Here is a 23,825-nt window from a genome sequence, read left to right on the forward strand (position 1 = left end):
AGCCCAAATTTCTGATGATTCTAATCTACAAGAAGAGCCTCTAAAGAGGAAGACAATGAAATGTGTGATTTGCTCAGTATTTTGTGTGTGTATGCACATGTGCTTTTGTGTCAGTATTCTTTATTGCTAAAACTCAGGAACTAAGTGCTTGCTCTAGTGGCCTTATTAATCATCTGAAGTGGATTAGGAATCCATGACTTTTAGATGGAGGGCATGGGATTTTCTAGACAAGGCAGCTGCACACCTCTCTCAGAGATCAACTGAAATTTCATTTTGCTTCCTTTTCTGCATTCAGCATTACAGAGAGTGAATTTGAAAGCATCGCCCTATGCAGCTCTCCCTGCTGAAGCTCCCATCAGGGGCCCATCGCTGCTGCGAGCAGACAGGTCAGTGAAGCAGAAGCAAGAGCTATGCTTCACACTCACGGAGCTGTACCTCCTCACAGTATAATCTATTTAAGCTTTGTTGCTCATAACTGAAGACAGCTTCAGATGGCACAGCTGCATAGCCTTTACACTGTAAAGTCATTGTTCAGTTGTGTGAACCCTTGCCTCCTTCCCTGACCATGAAAAAACAGGGATGGACAAGAATCCCCCCAAACAAGTCTTGGTTCATTAAGGGTAAGGAGAGCTTGGGCTCATTAGCAGCCTTGGGAAACAAGTGTGTTTGAACCTCCTGTACTTTGTTATAATTAGAGTGCGGAGTGCAGTGACAGTGTCAGGAATGCTACCTACAATGCCAATAGGAACCTCAGGAAAATGGGAGAGTTCAGCAGATGGGGGCAAGGTTCAGAGTGCCTGTCAGTATCCAGCCCTGCTTGCTCTGTGGGAAGAGCAGCAAAAGGTATCTGTTCCAGAGATATGCTTGGAAATTAGGATACTTTGCCTCTTTGCACAAAAGCTCCCTTCTATTCTGCCAAGAAATGCAATCATTTAAAAAAGGCACTGACCCCGTCAAAAAATTTGCTTTCCAGTATCTTCTGTGATGCTGATATTACTTAAAATGAAGTTCAGTTTGCCAAAGATTAATTCATTTTATAACTATCCTTTTATAACTATTCTTCAGCTGCCATAATTATATGGTGCATCTGGTCAAAATTAAAGGACTGGCAATTTGATATAAGCAGGAAGATAACTTCCCTTCTCTCTCCTCAGCCATAGCCACACAGCACAGAAAAGATGAAAGCATTTTCTACAAATGAAGAACAGTTTGTCTTTCCTCCTCTTCACTCTTTGTATCACACAAGTCCCAGAAGATCAAAATCTCATTCACATTGTTTGAATCCCTTCCACACCACAACTGTATACTTCATCATCTGCTTATCCTGCAGGCTGAAAGCTGTACTGGAAATGGGAGAAGGGGATTTGGGGCTGGCAGTAGACAACATTTTAAGGCGGCAAACAGGCAAACTAAACATTGCTCATCTCTTGGCAGTCTAGTGAAAACCTGCTGACCTCTCAGGTTTGCTTCTAAGGATTGTGTTGGGGATACGGGGCTTTCTTGAATGCTCTGCTTTCTGCACAAAATCCCTCCTGTTCCCTTGTGTGCCAAAATGTTTCATTCATTCAGTTTCCATCTCAAAGTATTTTTTTTTAACCAAAGTGTTTCCCATGTTACTCATTTAAAAGAGGGGTGAACAGATTAAACCAGCAGAAAATATTTGCATCACTGACTCATGGAAAGGTATTTAAATCATTGTCATGGCTCTATTAAACATCACCATACTAATCAATAACTAATTCTGATCTACCTGGCCTGACAGAGCAGCCACTTCTGAATAATGCTCTTTAGTAAGAGCAAGGGTGCCAAAGTCTAATCTTAGACTGCAAACTTCTTGGAATAGAAGCCAGTAAAAGCCTATCTTCCAAGGTAATCAAAGCTGATCACACTGATAGAAACAAACAACAGAAAAAGACTTTTCCCTCTTTTATTTTGCAGCTGCCAATACGTCAAAACATGGTGCATCTGGGATTGAATAATGAATACGTTAAGAGGCACTGAAGAGGGGCTGTATTTTCTATGTAATCCAATGATTGCTCTTTAATCAACTGAATTTCTGATTTGACTTTTAGGTTGGTGTCTGAAGTGCAGTGTGCAGCTGATCCAGATTTTTTCAAACACACCAGCCTTAAAGTCTCGTATTTAGTAACTTGTTTTCTTGAGTGTGATAGAGAAATCATAGCAACAGTAAACTGGAAGATTAGGCAAACAATTATAATGCATGGTTTTAAAATGCACATGATTGTATTCCATAGTCAACATGGCCCATAAATAGAAAGCCACATAGACAGCCTCTAGGCACAGAAAGGAAAATTTAAAAAAGAGTTCATATTTTAAGATTTGCAAAAATATGGCATTTCTGTCAGAAAATTATACTATTATCAAAATGTCATTGGAATAAGAAGTACTGCTTTTCTAACGTTTAAAGAAAAGATATCAAAGTAAAAGTTATCGAAAAAAGACAAGTGCTATTTAAAAATGAATAATACACTTCAGTGACTTTGGAAGTGTGATATCTCCCTGGGACACAACAATTACTTCTGCATTATATGGTAAGCAATTAAGCCAATGAAATCTTGATCCCAGTGTAGTTCATGGTAAGACATCTACTAACCCTAGTGGAGTTAGCTTCTCTAAAGCACAACATTACTATTTTTGAAGGAGATATTAATGTTTTCAGTGGCACAGTAGAGCACACAAAGCTCTTCAGTGCTAAAGAGACGTGAGAAATGTGAAAACTAAATCTGAAATAGATAAATTTCAATATGTTAAGTGCCATCAGAGCTGAACAGATATAAAAAATAATCTGTCGAGCTGTTTCATAACTGAAGACAATGTTATGCAGCAAAAAAAGCTGTATTATATCTTCTGTTTGCTGTATACTTGTAAAATTACAGATCAGAGATACAACCAAAGTCAGCAGAAAACCATTATCACTGATCTTAATGAGACCCAAAAAATTGAAGTCTTAAAAATATACTTCCTAAGGGGGACATAAAATGTGCAGTTCATCACTCTTTAAAACATTATCATCTATACGAAAATATGGTGATGTGGTGGACCCGAAGTCAACCCATAGCTGACTGTAAGTTCAATCCTGATTTCTCATTGCTGGGGGTGTCAGCTTTATGAATGATCCTGACACCTTAAGTACAAAAATCAACATATAGAAGCAGCAGGACAAAAATATGAGAACATCTCTGTATAGGGAGATTTCCATGAACCCGAATGGTAAGCATTTTCTCATTGAAAGCAACACCCTTCTATGTTTTGAAGAAATCACCTGCCTTTAGAAAAGTATTTCAAGCCACACTACTACATGAAGATGTTCTTACAGCAAATACCCATTTATGGCTAGAACTCTTTCTGCACTCAAATGACTACCAACAAATTGCAACTAATATCTAAATAAATCATTTTGCCAACCTCCTTGTGAAAAAGGCAAGTAATCCAGCAGATCCTTGTGATCCAGCAGCAATACCACAGGATATGGTGATGCTAAACTAATAAGATACTTCAAGAAGGCAAACAATTCTTTAAAGTTCAACCCAGGCAGTGTCTTTCATCTTATCTTGTCATGTTCAATGGTGAGGCAACTGATAACCTGTTGCAGGCTTTACTTTTAACTGTTTCTCATTGCTGTTATCCCAAAGATGTGACCAGCAGGACCAGGGAGATGACTGTCCCCCTCTACTCTGCCTTTGTGAGGCCCCACCTGGAGTGCTGCATCCAGGTCTGGGGTCCCCAGCACAAGAAGGATGTGGACCTGTTAGAATGGGTCCAGAGGAGGGCCACAAAGTTGGTCAGAGTGCTGGAGCACCTCTCCTATGAAGAAAGGCTGAGAGAGCTGGGGATGTTCAGCCTGAAGAAGAGAAGGGTTCGGGGTGACCTCATTGAAGATTTTCAGTACTTAAAAGGGTCTCATGACAAAGATGGAGAACAACTTTTTACTTGATCAGATAATGAAAGGACAGAGGGAATTGTTTTAAACTAAAAGAGGGAGATTTAGATAAAATGTCAGGAGGAAATTAGTCACTCAGAGGGTGGTGAGGCACTGGAACAGGTTGTCCAGAGAAGCTGTGGATGCCCCATCCCTGGAGGTGTTCAAGACCAGGTTGGCTGGGGCTTTGAGCAACCTGGTCTAGTGGGTGGCATCCCTTCCCATGGCAGGGGTTTGGAACTAGGTGAAGTAGGTCTCTTCCAAGCCAAGCTGTTCTATGATTCTATGAACGATCAGTAATATTGGTAATGATTTATATTTGTTCTACTAAGAAAGTAATGATAGTGTAATATTGCCAAAGAGCATTGTTCACTTTAACTCAGTACATTCAAGCTAAAACGTGGTATTTCAGAAGTGTTAACATAATGTCTGAAGTAAAATGACTAAAATACAAAACTACACTTAAATATACACGTTTCAAAAATTGCAGTATGGTGAGGTCACTTTTAGTCAGAAAAGCACTACAAAATTCTCCCTGTGCAGACAGGATGAATAAATCTCTAACTATTAGAATAAATTTAGCTGACAGTGTTTTAGCATGCCACATGTTGCCTCCTGCTCTAGTTGTGTCCCATCCATTTTTATTCCAGCTGTTTCTACAACCTTCAGAGAAGGTGAGAAGAAAAGCTACCAGGAGTGAAAGAAACAGCAGTGGAAGACATCTTAAGAATATTCACTTTCCACCCTTGCTCCTAGCAGGGAAGTCACAGTATGATTTAAAGCTGTTTCAGTGAACTTTAAAATTGTAGTGACCTCTGTGACACTGAGGGAGGAAACAGAGTTGTATACCATTCTGCAAATCTGAAGCATCTTAGTAACAAATAGCACTGGGCAAAAGAGCAGGACAAGTGCCAAATTCCAGAATTATTTGATGTGTCATCTCACTGACAAAGTCGCAGCTTGTTGCATTTTGGTGAATTACGGCCATATTTCATCCAAGGAGGTTGGAATAACATCTTTTCCTAACAATATTTTCTAACAATCTGTTGCCTTAAAGCTACTACTGAATGCCTATTACAACAAGGCTATGTCAGCCCTGGTCTCATATATGGAAACTCATATATGGAAATGTTCATAAATGGACACAAGATTGCAAAATTGAAGATTGAACACTTGTAGATGACATGATTTTTCAGTTAGAAAATAAAATTTATTAAACTACCACTATATGAATATGAAATAAAATTTCATATGAAATATGAAAATCTGGGTTTGAAAGGTAATAAAATGTGTTATGCATGTATGTATGTGTGTATGTGTGCCTATATATCTTAGGGGTGTAGTAAAAGAAGAATTACAGTGCGCGCGCACAGTCTTCCTGAATGAACTATGGCAAGTGCTTAAACAGTCTACTATCATAATACACAGCTGCAGCTTTCAAAGCAGCAGTATTTTTCTGTTAAGTGCACTATAAAAGGAAAATTTTAAATTTACGTTCCTGTCATAAAATCTGGCATGGGCAATAAAAAAAACACTTGCAATTTTTTCTGTTAGCTCTGAAACAAAAAGCAAGAAAATGTTCTATTTGCCATTTTCTATCCCACTTTAGGATATACACAAAATTGTCTTGGGAACAACTGCTCCTTCCAACAAATGAATCTGATTGCTTTCCATCACGTTCAATAAACATTTCAAATGTGATCAAATCAATGGGCTGCTTCATAGCCCAGTTTTTCTCAAGTCCATTACTGCTTTTACTTTCTGCATCACAGACACTGAAGCCTCCAAGTAACTTATGATATTAGTAGTTTTCAACAGCACAGCTAGTGAGATGTTCATCTAAGTATTGTTAATTTGTGTAAGTAGAGTATAGGGGGCTAATAATAAAAAATCAGAATTTTTTATTTAAAAATGTTTAATGAAAATTTCTGTAGCACTAAAGAAGACAAGCTGCATACACCCTCAAACATGGAAATACTTTTTTTTTCACTTTTTTTTTTTTTTTTAATCAAAACAGTGCAAATAAATAAATATTCAAAGGATAACACCTGTTCATCAACCCCTGGTATGCAAAAACAAATACACAGCATAAAAGAAAATGGCTAGTTCATCCTACTCATATATTTTCACTCACAAGAGTGATTAGTTGCCTTGTCTACAAGTAAGTTACATGCAATATTTCCACGTTGTTGAGATTGTTGTTTGCAGCATTTAAATGATATTAATGCAGCAAAAGAACATCTGCCATGCTGTTTGTCGTGATGCAAAGTCTTGACAACATCCCTCTCTGGTTGAACCATATGCTAGTAACAGAATATATTTTCAAAAAAAACAAATCCTACATGTTATTCAGTGAGATAAATATCTCACTGAATTAAGGTCTTTGGCACAACATCACATATTCATTCTCATGGGAGCTCAAACAACAACTGAGCCTCAAAAGATATATGCAAGAAAAAAGAATAAAAATAAAAAAGGCCGTGCCTTATAAATCCTGAAGCAATCAGTATTTATATTGATTTAATATTATCTATAATGATTTTATATTGTAATGATTATATTAATATTATAATGATTATAATGATTTAATATTATCTATAATGCTATATTAAATACAATATCACAAATGTGCATATACCTATACTAGGGTATATCTGGAATGCTTTTTTACCTTTATTTTTTATATCACAATTCTTATAGCTTTATGTTCTTTAGACACAAAAATGCTTGAGGGAAATGAAAGCAAAGGATTGTTTAATCCTTAGCACATGTGGCTCAACATCACGTCTACTGGCATTAACAGTGATCTCCTAATAAACCTATGCCCGAAGATCTGTTCCAAAAACTGCTTCTCCAACTTAATTCACACCCTTCATTTGAGAAATTGGCACTTATTCTGGGGTTTATCACAGCAATACAACAAATGTTGAGGAAGTCAGTATAGACCTGGTACCACCAGTTTTCTCATGGCTCTGTTTGCACAGTAGAGCTGGCAATCTCTCACCTCTAGGAATTTCAGTTCTGTAAAGCCTAAGGTGCCATGGTACTACCTGGGCTGTAGTGCAGATGATATAGCAACAGAAATAGCCAGAAATATTTCAGTACGTTCCTTCTAGTCATATGTGTTCACACACACTGATATGTGATTTGGTGCAGCTTGGAAATATCAGGGCCCTTAAGCTACTGCTATTTTTTTAGTGAAGGTTTTAGGATGGCTTCAAGAAATCACATCATTCTCTTTCCAGCAAGTTGTCCTATGAATTCTTTCCCTGCAGCTAAGTAAAGCGGGTCATAAATATGATTTAAATTCATGATCATCACCTCCATCTAGATAATGACATTAGATTATAAATTCCCATGGGAGAGCCCCAAGGTCTGCTTTCTTATCAAAGACAGCCATTAAAACAGCAGCAAATAATGTCCCAGGAACTAAAACAGGTAAGAAATTGTGACCTTACCTGAGACACAGAAATCTGAATTTACACTAACTGCAAGCTGAGGGTATAAGGTGCACTTTTAACTGACTAAAGCGCCCAGTGTTTATGAAACTATCCCTATCACATTACATGCTACACTGCTAGCCTCTGACAGTCTTACTCTCTGTTCCTTATATGTGATCGTTTAAAAAAAAAAAAAACCAACCAAACAACAACAACAAAAAACAAACTCTAAAAGGGTTCTGACTTTTTTAAAAGAACAAACACACTGTCAGTGTTATATTCTGCACTTTTGCAAAGAGTACAAAGAGATTCTGGTGGCTGACTCCCCCTTACCTCACCCCCCATAACAAACAAACAAACAAACAAACAAAAGAAAAAAAAAAAAAAAAACTACCATCCAACACCGAGTAGTTCCTTGCTCTAGTTGCATGCTTGCAGTACACTGTACTGCAGAAGATCAATGATGTATTTAAAAATCAAGATTGTAATCAGGTAATTAGAAGGGGAAATTAGCTGTGAACTGTGGGAGTGAGAAGAGGATAAGGAACAAATTATATCTGTGCTCTTAAGGTAATCTATTTTAGAGGACACATCTAGTTAGAAACCTCTCTGGTTGGTGCAGAAAGCACTCAGCTGAGGTTTCTTGGGTCCAGGAGTAACAAATGGGAACTGGCAAACATCACAAGGGCCCTCACCAGAGCCCCAGACCTTCTCCAAGAGGAATGGGGACACTTCCCAACCTACTGCTGCCACTGGGGCCACCATGAGCATGTTTCTACCACTCCACCCAGGAATACCAGGTTCCCATTCTGTTGGCAGAATGACCTTGGAAGCATTCTTTGCCCCTATAAACTGGAGCAGGAGTCTGCAAATACTTCATAGCAAATGACCAGTGGAAAAAATATTAGAAACCTGTTCCTCTCCCTGGTTGCCTAATGATCCTGAACACAAAGGATGATATTCATTTGAACTGGTCTCTGTTGGTTCTCATGGTAGTCACCAGAGAAAAATAGGCATCTCTAGAGGCACTTCATTTAAACAATTTTAAGTTATCTTTAAGATTAAATTACTTCCTAGATATACTTATTTTGTTCCAATTACATAAAGATCTTAGGGTAAGAAATTAAAACTACATCATCTAACAAGTAACAGTGTTCTTGAGCTTCAAAGAAGAAAATGGAGAATCTACAGCTCTGTTTTGTTAAAGAATATTCTTATGAACTCCACAATCACTTATTAGTCAAGTTTGCTTCCAAAAGTCTCTTCCAGCATGCCTCATTTCTATCATTTCTAATTTTCACAGAACTGAAAGGAGGTACAGAAAACTAAATTGACTTACAGGAGAATGATCACAAAATGGCCTGTTACTAGCTGATGTTACTGAACAGGGATTTTTCTGTTATTTGGATGGTTCTGGTCCCTGCTGCATGTGAAGGGTATGTGGACAGTTCCTGAGAAACAGAGGTGATGGGATCTGCACTCAGCAATCTTTAAGGCCAGCCTGCTTGGCATAGCAAACCTAACTTGAACTTAAATTTATTCATAATAGCTTGCCTTCTTATAGTGCAGATCATTACTCAGAGGCAACATCCTTGTTCTTCCTGTTCATTTTACAACTACCAATCCTGCTACAGTTCTTCATATCGAAAGCAGAGCAGGCTTCAAAGAGTTGAGGTACTTCCACTCACAGTACCAACTAGTGTTTTTACTACTTTATTAGTCCTCTCCTCAGGTTGGTTGAGTGTTATTGATTGGCAATATTAACCCAAATCACCCCAAAATGGACAGAATAGTGCATGACTAAAAGTTCTGACCCTGACACAATAGGATACCAAATGAAATGTTGAGATCAACTGAGAAGAGGATAAAAATGCTGTGCTGAGTGCAGTGGTTAATGAGAGCCTGCTGTCCTGCCCCCAAGACACTCAAGGATTTGGCAAACCAACATAGCCTGTTCAGTGAGGTACCACCTCCCACTCACAATGAGATGCAAAGTCAGACTTCATTCCTTGTTAATAAGGCCAAATCTCAAGAAGGTGGCAAGTTTCCACTTAACCTCTCTTGAGGACTTTTTAAGTCATGTCAGCTGGTGCTTTTTGCAAAGAACCAGTAATGCTTTATTGTTTGCCAGAGGCACACCCATTTCTGTTTTATTTCTTGAGAAAGTATTACTTAACAGAAACATACCCATACTACAATAAATCCTTGTGATCTCAAATATTTTCTTCTATGCATTAACAACTTTTAAGGATGTTTTCCTTTACGGTCTATTTAAAGACCTAAGACAAACTAATCACTAAATGCAACCACATAATCTTGCCTCACAGGTCTTTAGTAACCACTCTGTGGCAAAACTTCATTGCTTCAAGATAAGAAATTCAGAGCAGCAAAGGGCTAATTGTATCAGTAATGTAATTTGCAGCTTAGGAACCAAAGTAGTGAATAGTACTAGTTCTTTTTAAACCCTATTGATGACCAGAGAGGTGCTCTGGGATTTGAAGTAAATTAAGAAACAAGATAACACCAGTTTCTAATCCAGCTTAGTAAAGTGATAAGAATAAATGATCCAATTTACTTATACTTCACTTGATAAGAACCAGGAGTCACAGGTGGTAGTTGGTTTGTACAGCTCTTCTCCTGTGCTCAGAGAGCTCCTGATCTTGGGAATGGCATTGCCAAGTAGCATTATGAAATTAACAAAAATGTTTTTCCACTATAAGGCTATTGGCTGAATGTTCTGCCAAACATGGTCAGACATGCACATACACACACATGAAGAGTATCCACTGACTATTGGTGGTTGGGGTATTTTACTTGACATCCTCAAATTTATTGTCCTGAAAATAGTCTTTTGAATATCCTAAGAGAGAGCAGGAAAGATCAACCAATATGAACAATCACTTCTGAACAACTGTATCAATACCCCAGACAGGTCTCTTACCAAAACATTCCTAATGTCACTCAGAAAATAGATTATTAGGTTTTAAGATAGTATGGAAAGAGAAAACAATAGCTTAATTACATCCCTTTGAGACCCTACTCATCCACAACACATGAAGTCTCACAGATTATCCAAAAAAAATAGAATAAATCGTCTGTCTCCTGTCAGTTATCAACTAAGTCACCATTACTGCAATAAAGAGAGTAGCACCCTTGCAAGAATTATTGGCATGTTTCTGCACCACCTCCAGTCTCAAGCTTTTTTTTTTTTCCTGCCTTTTTTTTTTTTTTTTTTTCCCCAGGAGCTTGCTAACTATCCAATTTAATACTTACCTGACTGTGAGCTTATCTTGTTCTCAGAAAATTGCTCAGTTTGAAATACTGAGCTGGGAAAATCATACAAGTTCTCTACCTGTAGGCTATATTTGCTTCTGATTCCTCCAAATGAGTGGTGCATTTTGTAGCCCTTTGAACTTATGTATAAAATAACTGTGGTGACCAGACTATCACTCTAAGTATACTAGTGCTAAAAAGCACATCCTTTGAAAAAACACATCCTCTAGGCCATCATAGGTTTATGTTATATAACTTCATCAGTTAGAAATAAATAAATGGGATTTGAAAGACTTTGCTTAAGGAGTGGAGCAGACTTCAGGGAATTACTGCATTTTTTTCCATTCTTCTCATGTAAACATGTATCTCAGCCTTCCTCTGTTACTTTTAAAACAGAATTATAATGTTCCAGATGTTGTTAACAGTATGAACATGCCAGTGCTCCCTTTAGCTCTCTTATTAGTTTCATGACAACAAGACAACAACAAACCCTCATTTGAAAACACAAGATGACAAATACTCACTGCTAAAAGTTCCCCTTTTCTCCCCTGAGTTTCCAGTACTGAAAACAAAATTTGTCACAGCAACAGACCAAAACTCCACTCCTCCCTTATGACTGCTAAACACCTTCAAAAACATTTCCCAAATTACTTGCAATGGCAAGCCCCCCCATGCCGGTATTGGCTGGCAAGAAGCCACTACATGGGTACCCACCGCTGCATCCCGCCCTTCTCCTCCTCCTGGCCGGGGCATGGCTGCGGAGACAGGGACTGTAATGACCCCTCGGATGGTGCTGGCAGCTCAGTGGCAACAGCTGCCTCCGTCCCAGCAATCCTGTCCCGGTGCTGCCTGCCTCCTTCACTGCGAGGCAGCCGTGGTCAGAGCACAACAGGAAAGCCTCCCCTACAATTGCAGGAAAACCCGCTCCACCTAACCGCCTCCGCCAGCCAGCCAGCCGCCCTTCTTGCTGGGCTGGAACTGAAATACCTGCTTTCTCTCTCCAGACCCAGCCCAAAGAGGGGTAGGAGGCTGGGAGGAGTGGGTCCTCTTGTGGGGCACCCCAATGTCCTGCCTGGTGGCTGTGGGATGGCACTGCCAGGCAGCCTAGCCTAAGACAAGCTCAGCCCCGGAAGAAATTAATCCAGCACAGAGTGATGAGGGAGTGGCAGCACCTGGGCCATGACAGGAGACCCATCTGGGCTGCCCAAACCTGCCATATGCAGAATGAGGATTTCAGAAAGGGGTATTTATTGCTTTCTCCAAATACTTTTTAAAAACTTGATGACAGTTCATCAGGAGTCAGCCAAAATAGGGGAGGTCTGAAAGAGCACAGTGCCCAAGACTCCATGGAGTCCCCGTTTTCTGAAATTTAGCAGGTGAAATGTAAGATAATAGATGTCACTCAATTTTTATTTTTATTTTTTTTTTAACTAAACTTGCACACAAGCAGCAAAATGCATCGGAAAGCTACAAATGCTTCAGCAAAGTGCCCTGGAAGAATCCTGACTGAAGTCACACCAGACATTTGGTCTCCAACAAAGGTGTTAAAAATTCATGCAAAGTGGAAACAGCAGGAAAGAATTGCTTCCTTGTGTTCTCTGCTTTTCATGTTGCAATGCCTTCTTTAATACAGTGGTAACACGGCAAAGTGAAACAAAACATACCTCAGATGTCTGAACATAAGGATGCAAACCCACATCATCTTTGGTCTTTCTTCCGTGGTTGAGCCAGCACTTTGTTCTCATTGAAACAATAAACAACTGTTGTGATTATTTAATTTCCTATCCATTTCATTTCCTTGAAACAATGGACTGGAGTCCTCACATGTGCACACCCTTCATAAGGTTTTTTAAAGGTTTCTTCTGGCAGCGTTGGTTAGCATGCATGTGGAATGACAGCTTGTAACTGAAGAAATGAGCATGCAGAAAGAAGACAGATGTGCAGAGGGATTGCCATTATTGCAACTCTTTTTCATTATATTAAATGTCCGTGGGTAATCTATAGGCAAGTCAAGTTATAACCAGCCCAGCAGGGGCCATAGCGTAAGTCCGAGACGGAAGGATTTTAGATTCCTCAGCTCGTATCCTATTCTTGAGCTTTCATTAAATGGCAGCATGCAGTTCCTTTGGACTGTCCCTCCAGCCCTGCTGGCTCACTCATCCAGGCACATTTGAGATAAATCAGTGTGAAGATCAACTTTATTGGCAGGTGCTGCCCTGCTGCTCTTCACATTATAGTAAGCCTAAGCTTTTCATGCCCTTTGCCTGTAGACAACCAGCCACAGTCTGAAAGTTTCAATAAATAAATAGCTTTTTGTAGTCAAATCTTCTAAACAATCACAAAACTGATGCCAAACAGTTCCAATAATCTTAATTCTACTGATACTCCTACCTTGATTTCTGCATGTCTGCTTTTTCAGTTTGAGGGTACCATCGCATATGTTTTAATAAATAACCCAGGAAGAGCTTCCAAAGCATATCTGAGTGTCTCTATATGATGGTGTGTCTATGAAGGGTTCAGTGCATTTCTCATATCGCATACATAAGTATGCACACACACATGTGCAAGTAAACCATTATTGGTTAAATCCCATAGCCTGAAATACTCCTGCTTGTGCCACTGGCTATGCTAGCTTGTTCTAGTTAGCATTTAGTAGTCTTAACTTAAAATGCAGCTGAGAAAAATCCACATCGTCTACCATACTAATCTCCCTTCTTCCACTTTCTTAATTCATGTCAAGTATAATATAGATGACTTTTAGCCTTCCTTTTTGCATTCATCTAATGAGATCTACAAAAGCCCATCAGGCAAGTCTTTGGACATGGAGTTCAATTCTCATGCAGCAGAAAGACAGAGATATAGAACTGAATGTGATCAAATAATCACGAGATACCACCTTCAGGGACAGCTGTGCCTGTGCATGGTACCGACTAGGAGCTCTCATGAATCTTAGTAAAAAAAGCTTTAAGGTGTATCAGCCACCAATGCCCCCTTTCTGCTGAAAGTTTCCACTGGAAAAAATATGGTATCAGCACAACTGATTATCTGATCTCGGCAACTATCAAGCAACTTAGATGGGGCACAAAACTCTATTCCAGCTTCATTACTGAAATTCACTGAAACACAAACATCCAGTACTGTTTTTTTGTGGGGTCCAGTTATCCTGTTGATAACTCAGACATAAATAACTTCATAAAAATAGCTGGATTTGAAAATTGTTTCAGATGTTTTTTTAAGAAAGCCAGAAAGTGAGATTTTTATTTGTTTGTTTGTGTCCTAATACACAATCTCAGAAACCTTGTTTTTGCCACTTTGCCATATACCTTACATGAAAGAATTCTCTATGCCACTCATTTCAAATGCAGAAGAGAAATACAAGATTCTTTAAAAGCTCAAGTACTTATGGAATTGTATTTAATCTTATTTCCACGGGCAATGGATATATATTTTTAGATTGGCAGGTAATGCTTGCCAGGCACCAAGCAGTTGATACTCCAATCAGTCCCCTGTACGTGCTATGCAAATACCATAGCATAGTATAACGAGATCAAAATAGAGATCTGTTCTAATATTAACAATTAAAACAAATATGCAAATATGTTTGCAGTTCATCACTTTATCAAAGACAAGCAAGAGAGCAGACTCATGAATTACTTATGCTATACAGCTAATCATAGGATTTTCTGATGAAGAAAAATAATAATAATGGATTGTATGATAATAATGCATCTCCATTCTTTCTTGTCTTGTTATATTCTCAGCTAGCACAAAGGGGCTGATCTGCAAGACATTTGCATCTCTTTCTTTTGCTGAGCAGTGCCAAAGTTAGAGCAGCCTCATTGCTGTTCTGAACAACACAACAGAGGTGTAGGGCTCTCCTCCCCTGGGCAAGTACCTTCAGTACATTATTGCTTAATCCTGCCCACATATCACTGCCCACCACAAATATAACAAATGGAGAAAGTATAGATGCTTCCAACATTTATTTAGTATTTGGACCTTGTGATTCTCTTTGCATATGAAGAGCATAGAAGGAAGAAAAAGGCAACTTAGCTTTTTGGAAAAAATAAAAAATGTCATGTCAGCAAGAACAACTCATGTGAGTTTGAACAGCTTCTTAATATGAAACTATTTCATATGATACCAATGCACTAATTCTTCTTCAAATGGTTGTTTTAATATTAATTGCTCTTTGAGCTATAAAACCCATTTGCTGTCTCATGGATAGAAAACTTGAGACAATGATGAGTGAGTCTGTGCAGGTATGCCATTTGCCCCCTAATGTTTCATCTGCATTTTATAATGGTATTTAAATATTCTTTGAATCTGGCCCAATAAACCGTACTATAAATGACCCATTCATCATTAACATCCTCTGGAGGAAATCAAACCCTAATTTCAGTAGCAGCATGTGATCCTGGAACAATTTGTGCCTCACTGGAGGAGAAACATGTAGTACTTGATTCATATTAGATGAATAGATTAAGAATGGCACCATCAAATATCAAATTTCCCATATTGAGACAACATAGTATCTTTCTAAACTTCTTGCTTCCAATACACAGAATCTGCCTGTAATCTTAGGGGTAGGTGAGACAGGGAGATGTAAAAAGAAAAGCTACTCCCATCCCATTTCATTGCTACACAGAACTTGTTTTTAACATTCCCTTGTGATCACTGAAACCATTTGCTCAGTGCTGTTTGTTGGGTTTTGGATAGGGAAAGAAAAGATTAATTACTCTATTCCAAATTGTTAGATTAATGATACAGCACTGAAATCTAATCTGCCCCCATGAAGGACCCTGAGGGAGTGATCAGGGCAGGCTCATGGAGACATAACAAATTGGAGGATCAATTGGAAGACCATTTGGTCCAAGAAGATCAAATTGGTAAAGTAAGATTTAAAGACCATCAGTGTGCAAGTGTATGCTTATAAAACAAGAAGAAAAAAAAAAAAAAAGAGAAGAAGAAAGGGAAAAAAAAGGTATGAACTACCCCAGCCAAATCCACAAGAACTGGTTCTTTTTTTATGTCTACTGTCTTTTACTGCAGCATAGACCAAAGGCTTGTTTACCTGTCCAAACTCATCATACAGAAATGTTTTGTATCGAAAACATAAGAAAATTATATATGTATATATTTTGCTTCATTGCTTTGTTGTAAGCTACCTTTTAGCAGTATGATGCCAAATCAAACTTGATCTGGAACTTCCTAAACATAAAGCCTGAAGTTTCTAAAATACTCATCTGAAGTCAAAGCCTCTGCTACAGTATTTAAGAAAGGAATTAATCTTAAATGGCACAGAAGACAATGAGTTCTCCAATGCAGGTAACCTCAAAAGTTTGGGAGGTTTAGAGAGGTTTGACTCTGGGGCTGCTGACTATATCTAAATTGCTCATGGTGTTATAGTTTTACATATTTTTTTTTTTTCCAACATAAAAGGCAGATTATTCTCTTTAGTAGAGGTGCTTTACAAAGAGGATGTCTGATTACTCTTTACCTCTACATGTTCTTCTGATTCAAAAAACTGGAATGTGAATATCACGTCTAAAAACTCAAGATACACTGCTTGAGTCTGTTCATGTTTTTATATATTGGTCACAAGGAACTGTATTAGAAATTTGAATTTATATTCTTAAACACGGAAACAAATTTCTTAGTCTCAGTGGACAATTGTATGGTATTCATAAGTAGTAGTGCATATCTATACTTACAGTAATTAAAAATATATTTTAGCCTCAAACCCAGCTCTCCATTTTGCTGAAGGCAACAGGGATGCTTCAATGTTAAAACTGAAAGATAGGTTTCACGAAGAGCTCCAGAAGTACAGACTCAATGTTCATTAAGGAAGAATTAGCATTTCCATACCAAAATTGCTACATTTAATTAAAAGACAGAAAAAATCTGAATATCATGCCATCAGAAACTTAAATCTCATTTTGATTCTCTTTAAGAATTTTCTTTAACTGATATATACTTAGCTTCTTCATTCAACACCTGAACAAAATAGGTAGGTTAAGGTTGTTTTGGTCTTGTTTTTCAAACAATATATTATATACCTAATATTTGGATGCTATATCATTCTCTGAAAGAATTGCTGTTGAAAACTGCAAGTATTGAATCACATAACAGTTAGGTCAAAGTTCCCTTTTAATTCCATTTGACTCAAAATTCCTGAAAATTTGCAGAAAAGTGATCAAGATTGATAGGTACAAAACAATTTCATTAAACTTGATATAAACCACCATATGCTATCTTTACTCACTCAGACACTGTATGTTCACAGGCAGTCCAACTACATTTCTTTTTGCCATACATATTTCTAATACTCTATGCTTTGTTTTACAGAAATTAATGTAATGAGCAACTACAAAATATTTTGAAAGCATATAATTATCTAAAATTTGTGTGGTTATCAAACTATTACTTTAATTACAAACTTAGCACTGCATACTAGAATTTATTATTTGCATATTAATAAAATGTTCTTTCAAATGATTAGCACAATTTTAATAAATTTCTGACTTTCTCATTCACACGGACACATGCGAATTGCTGCTGAAACTTCATTTCTGTTTTCAACTGAGGCCATTGTTCTACAGCTTTCTTTGAAGGGGATATATTTCACTGAAAATAGTAATGGCAATCATGTTGCAAGGACTAAGAGACAGCATCAGGTACAATAATTTCCTGGGAATGCTAAATAAAGTACATAGATAAATACTTAGAGAATTAGAGACAAAGCAAATGTATGCTAATGAAATGATCTTTAGTCTCAAGGGTATATCTATTGTCTTCCAGGGATATTCCTGTATTCACTGCATCATTGTATTTTAAAATGAATGAGGACCATCAGCAATTTGAACTCAATAGCCTTAAAATGTATTAGTAAAAGAAAACTGTCTTTTAATACAGAACATTAGCTCATGCAAAACAAAGCAAAGCATCAGGGAACACAAATCCTGACTTAACAGCATAGTGCCTGTTGAGTGGCTTAAGTGCATTTTATGCTTGTAAAAGACTGCAGGATCAAGACCCTCAACATGTATGAAAACATATACACCCTTGTGTTAGTCTCATAAGTGAAGAGATATTTACAAATGCAAGTCCATAAAGAGGATGATTATGGATACTCAGTGTTCTCAATGGAAAGCAAATTGCTTCAAACATTGTAAAAATGATATACTTAGTCTACAGTTAGTTCAGAGATTGGTTCTCGTAACCTCACATAAGATGAATTTAAACTCAGACCTCCAGAGACTGCTAAAGAAAATATCGCCACAAAGGCTGGCCTTGCTGATTATGCATGATTTATGTGTTGATTTGTGCTTTTCTGATTCTCCAAAGAAACATAAATCACTGTAAAGTATTACATGTTATTTTTTTGTATGCACTACTGACCTGTTCATCTGACTTTTTCTCCATTCAGAAACTAAAAAGAGAAAATTCATAAACCAGTATGCATTGTAAAGAGACTTCTTAGCAAGTTCAAGTTTTAATTAATGAGTTCATTATAGCTAGGAGCACTTGTTAAACATATAGCTCTAATTAATCCCATCAATCACAGTCTCTCTTTAACTACTAGTGATTTGAAAGAAATTAAGTGAGCACCAATTTTGGGTAACAGAGCAACCACTTTCCCCCCCCCCATATTTATTATTACATTTCTAATTACGCTGTTTTTCCTCTTGTATCCTACTCTTTTTTCTCCATCCTCCTGTTAGCATCTTTGTCAGGGTAGTGGACCCACATCTAGAAAATAAAAGACAAAGCTTGTTGCCAAATTATAGATTATAGAATCGTATAAGTATTGGTTTCTGTCAACCTGAAATAAGAGCATGTCACTATGTTTACGCTACCTAGAGCCCCTGCAGGTCTCAGTAGCACTGTCATGGTAGTATATGTAAAAGAATTTTCCCTTAAAAATCAATGCTAAACAAGAGACAAGGAAAGAAATATGATAGTTTGCTTTCTGCTTTTCATCAGAAGAATCTCCCACTACTATGACCCATCATAAATTACAGCATAAATTAAAACACAAAAGTGTACCTCCCAGCTCAAAACAATGGGGAACCGTGTATTTATTCTCAAGCAAGAAAGAATGAAAATACTTTTAAATAACAATGCAATCTAGCAGGTAAAAGCTATGAACAAAGACTCCAATAGTGACTCAAGAAAAAAAAAAATCTTGTGGTTATTTAAGCAATAACAATATCATTAGGGATTAATTGTTATGAAACTTTCAGATCTGGAGTTTGAAATTACAAAAATCCTCTAACTGATATGAGTGTTAAGGTTTTTGTAGAAGAAGAAGCCATCACACAGTCATCAGTTATGTTTAAAGAGCTCAAGATCATACTAGAATGATATTAACATGCCACAGAGAACACAAGTTGGCCAGCTGAGAATTAACACATGTTGCAGCTATTAGTTTTAATCTATTTGAACCAGGGATTTTTAATACTGGCATATTTTTCTTAGGAAAATCTCATGTTTCCTATGAAAAATGAGCAGTCTTCACCATCAGCAAGCTATGACCCATAGAAGATGATTGAGTTAAATAAAAACCGAGGAACAAAACAGTTACTGACTGAACCTCTCCCTGGAATTGCTGGTAACAGGCAGCTGGGCAGCCATCAGCATGCTATTTTCCCTCTTTTTTTTTTTTTTTTGGAGTGCATTTTTATACTTTGAGCCTTCATAACATTCCATGACAATGAGATCCACTGATTATTTTAAGTTTCAGATCTGCTGAGCAATAAGTTCACAAATAAGTGGATATGATACGTAACAGTGCCTAGCACAGTGAAGATGCACAGCATTTTAATACTAACTGCAAGGTCAATTTTCCATTCCAGACTTTTATTTGCCATACCTGTCATTAAGGTAACATACCTAGGTTTCTTTAGATCAAATAGACCGAGCAGAAGTCCCTTGAAAAATAAAGTTACTGGGCTGCAAAGAGTGCATTAGATTGGGTTATTTCTTAGTAATGTTTGTTGATGTAGCTGATTTTTCGGTTGCCAGTAGAGAGAGGCCCTATGCTCTGCAAGGTTCCTCTCCACTTGTCAGTCTTGTATGTATTATCAGCTCAGGAATGCAATAACTTCTCTTTTCTTCTTTTGTTCTTTCCCGCCGTCTCCATCTAATTAATGCCAACCAGAATAAATATGTCTTTGTGAACCAGTCAGATATAGCAGTGGCCGAGCCAAGTAGCTGCTCCAGGTGGTAGTATGTGTTCATCCATATTTTACAAAGCAACCAAACAGGTTCAGCAACATCCAACATCATGGCATGACTTGAAATAAAGAAGAGAAAGAGAGAAAAAGAGAAAGACAGAAAGAGAGAAAGAGAGGAGGGAAGAAGGGAGGGAAGACAAGACAGGCTGATAATGCACCCTTATATTATTTTGCACTAACTTTAATGAACCTGTGTTAAATTCACAGTCATAATGACTTTTTTTTTTTTTTGTTACAAGAGAGGAATTCCATTTTTTCCACAACAGACAAAAATAATTTGTTCAGGATCTTGAATGACAGACAGAGCACACTTATTAAACAGCGGCTAGCCAACAGAATTGTCTTCTCTAAGAAACCAATCTGGATGGCTAGTGCCCCACCTCTCACCCCCAGATGAGCACACTCTAACCATATTGAAACCACAATCTCTTGCAGGTGGATGTAAATTTAACATTCTCTCACCACCTTTGTCTTCTACAGGATCAACCTAATATTGTCTTCCATTTGCATTTGTCCCAGCTGAGAAAATCACCTAGCAGAACATGAATATTCATCCTCTCTATTTCAGCCACAAGAAATGATGAACAGGTATTGCATTACCTGAAGTGCTGGAGAAAATAAGTAGCCACAGTATGCCAGAAAAATAAAATAAAATAAAATAAAATGCTGCTACTGGAAGTTAGAATAAATAAAAATGTTATATCCTCCGAGACTGAAGTGTAAAGTGCTTTCCTCCTGCACTCTGCAGCGTTTCCTATTTCTTCCAAGTTCCTCATCAGTATAAATATGAACACTCACAATAGTGCCACAAACTTCATCAGCCTGTGGAGTCACATCAGGAATATAAATCCATGCTATGACCTGTTCACTCTATCATTACATTTCTTGCATTTTTTTTCTCCCATTTTCAGCTAGGAAAAAGACAGCTTCTGCTACCTGTAGCACTGCAGACAGCGTGAGTTAGCATGAAACTATATTGTTAAAAAACAGGCCTGAGAAAGTGAAAAAAGGCACAGTGGAAAGTTATGTTGCTTAAGTCAGTTTTTCTTTGTCATTAATGAACTGGTAAGTAAGTTCCTCCAGACATAACTGAGACCAAGACCTTAATTTCAGCCATAAAAATAAATAAATAAATAGATAGATAGATAGATAGATAGATAGATAAAATAGACATTTTAGCCACCTGCTTAGTTTTTTTTTCTAGAAAAATGGAGTGAAACAGCCACCACGTGATGGGAATATTTTTCCTCTAGAGATAGATGTCCAAAACAGACAGCATGAACATCCCTCTGTATGTAGCCATCTCTACCACTGTTAACTCCAAGAAAGTCAGTACAACCAGGATGTTCTCAGTTCCTGGCTTTTAGACAAATCATTCTTCTCTAGAAGGGGTATGGGGTGTGGTGGTGGCAGTACCTAATTACTGTGAACAGATTAGTTGATAACGAATTTACGATCACTTCCTTCGAAGCTTACTCAGGACTCTGGCTTGTTATCAAGAATGGATAACCCAGCATTCCCTCAAGACTTTCACAAAGGACATACCTAGTTAAATCAAGCAGAAATGGGCTGAGCTTGTTCCAGTACACGTTTCCTCTTTCCACTAAGCTTGTAAATGCACTTGGAAGACTTCCAGATGAAGTGGTGAGTAGAGATTCTGACTTAATGATGTACAAATGCTCACACACACCGGGGCAAAAAAAAGTAAGTCTGTTTCAGTAGCTTTCTTTAGCCTGATTTTGAATAGTAACTAAAATACTTATTAAAGCCAGTGGAAACTTTCGCTTCCAGCTCATAAGAACAAGGTATTGAAAAACCTCTCATGGAAGCTGCTTCTACTTTTCTGCTGGTCAGTACTTACTTGCTTACTCAGTCAGTAGCACTGTATATGTGCAAGGGCCCTGTATGGAAATCTTTTTCATTAAAACCGTACTTTTATGATATTTTCTAGTCTGCATTCCTTCTCTAAACTATGGACACCTCTAGAAAATAAGGATTAATTTAAATCCCCAGAGGCAGATCTCCTGTCCAAAAGATGAAGCAATAGCAGCAGAGCCTGATAGAGTTTCCAGTTTACTTTGTGTTGCCTATAATTTAGCAATGAAAATACAGGGTTCCTAAAGCAGAGGGAAGACCAGGTTCTACAGTGTTACTCTAAGGAAGATCCTTTGTAAAACACAAAGTTTTACAAAATACCTTGGAACATTGTGCAGCCCATTTCTCAGGCAGTAAAACCAAAGAAAGAAAGAGGGGAGGGGATGGGACAGGAGGGGATGGGATGGGAGGGGACGGGATCTGTGGGAAATAGATCTCATAGCACTCATTTTTCTCATCTGTATACATAAATTTAATAGTATACCATATTCTGAATTATCTTCTTTTTCGCCAACTTAAGCCTTATATATGACAATATATTCATTCTTTCCCCTTCTTTCAAAGGAAATACATCTAAGGGACAGAGGAAAGTAATTTACAGCATGTTGCTTTGTTTTATTAAAAATGTATGCTCCTTGAGGACTCCATGTGTTTCGGCTAATCTGAAGTAAATCTATTGGACTAAAACTATCAGCAATATGTTACCCTCTCTGTTCAAGGACCTGAGAGTGCCAGACACTCAAAGAGATGTTTTCTGGAAAAAATGAGAAACCAACATATTTTCCTCCCATTAGAATGGATAAGATGTGCAGGAAAGCCTGAGAGATGAAATATTTTAGCAAGAATACATGAATTCAAAAAGCAGCAGCACAGCCATCACTTATTTAAATGTTTAATGCTGAAAGAAGTTTTAGTGCCATCCTCTGTAAATCTTCATTTATTTTACTTAACCAAAAAACAAATATGCTTTATCCACAACTATTTTTATGTCGTTTATTAATAACTCGATTAAAAAAAAAAAAAAAAGGAACCATATAAACATAACAGAACTACCATCAGGGTCAAAGGAGAAGGTATATTTTCATTCTATATCCACATTAAAGAGTTCTTTATTCTGTCACCAGTGCTAAGCTCCTTTGACAGAAAAAAAGCTACTTAAAAATATGCAGACACCCTGCATCTGGAAAGAGATTGAGCAAGTCCACCAAAAGGTTCGCTAAGAGCCTTGCTATCAATGTTAAGGTAATTATTTCGGTACAAACCCTCCTTCATTTAAAAGATGTATATATATGTATGTGTGTGTATATATATATACATATAATATATATATATATATATATTTCTGTGCTGAATTTTGTTTTGTTTTTACAGTTTTGCCTTCTCTTTAGGGTAGTGATAGTGGCGTAGTTCTCTTCGGAGGAACTCAGAAATTATGATTACATGACAGGCAAAGGGAGTTTTTCCTCTCTGTTTTCTCTTACTTTTGGGCCAGCCAAGTTTTCCTTCTCTCCCTTTTTTCAAAGTGTAACTACTCAGACATCAGCCATATGTAATGAAACCCTCCTTTTCTCCACCCACTTAACACCATCCCCCCAACCTGGCCCATCAGCATCCAGAAGCAGTTCCTTGGATGGATGATTTTTAATCACTGTCTTGACTGGCAGCAAAAGGATTAAGCCATGGTCCATTCAAGAAGTAGCTTTAATACACATTAGTCAGCCCTCTGAACCTTTAAACCTCTTTCTTTTGCTGTCTAATCTGTATCTTAAAAAATACTTTACTGATGGTTGTACTGTACTACACAGCTTTTCATCTATACTTGGTTACAGAAATTGAATTAACTTCCACAGTGTTTTTTAAAAACCACAGTAGAATTATCTTTTCTGAATTTAATAATGCAGGACTAGAAATAACTATTTTATAAAGAATTTATTTTTTCTTGCCTTTTTCACTTAAGGCCATATTTTAATTTATTCAAATATAAACTAATTTTAATCAATTAATTTGCAGAGTAAATTTATAGTGCACCATTCCTGTTACAACTTTAAGATGGGTCAG

The 23,825-nt window shown here is 37.5% G+C and overlaps 1 protein-coding gene across 4 annotated transcripts in view; it reads right to left on the reverse strand.

Moving 5' to 3' along the window:
* MID1 (midline 1) overlaps positions 1-23,825 on the reverse strand; it is a 245,479-nt gene that overhangs the window by 99,734 nt on the left and 121,920 nt on the right. For 2 of the 4 annotated variants that reach the window (XM_082782122.1, XM_082782119.1), the window contains exon 1: positions 11,368-11,483. The exons of the other annotated variants lie outside the window; for them this stretch is intronic. The gene's annotated coding sequence lies outside the window, so the exon portion shown is untranslated. Of the gene's footprint in view, positions 1-11,367; positions 11,484-23,825 lie in introns of those variants that run through there. 4 annotated transcript variants of the gene reach the window in all.

This window comes from Aythya marila (assembly GCF_965140915.1).
Source record: "Aythya marila genome assembly, chromosome: 1".
Lineage (NCBI taxonomy): Eukaryota > Metazoa > Chordata > Aves > Anseriformes > Anatidae > Aythya > Aythya marila.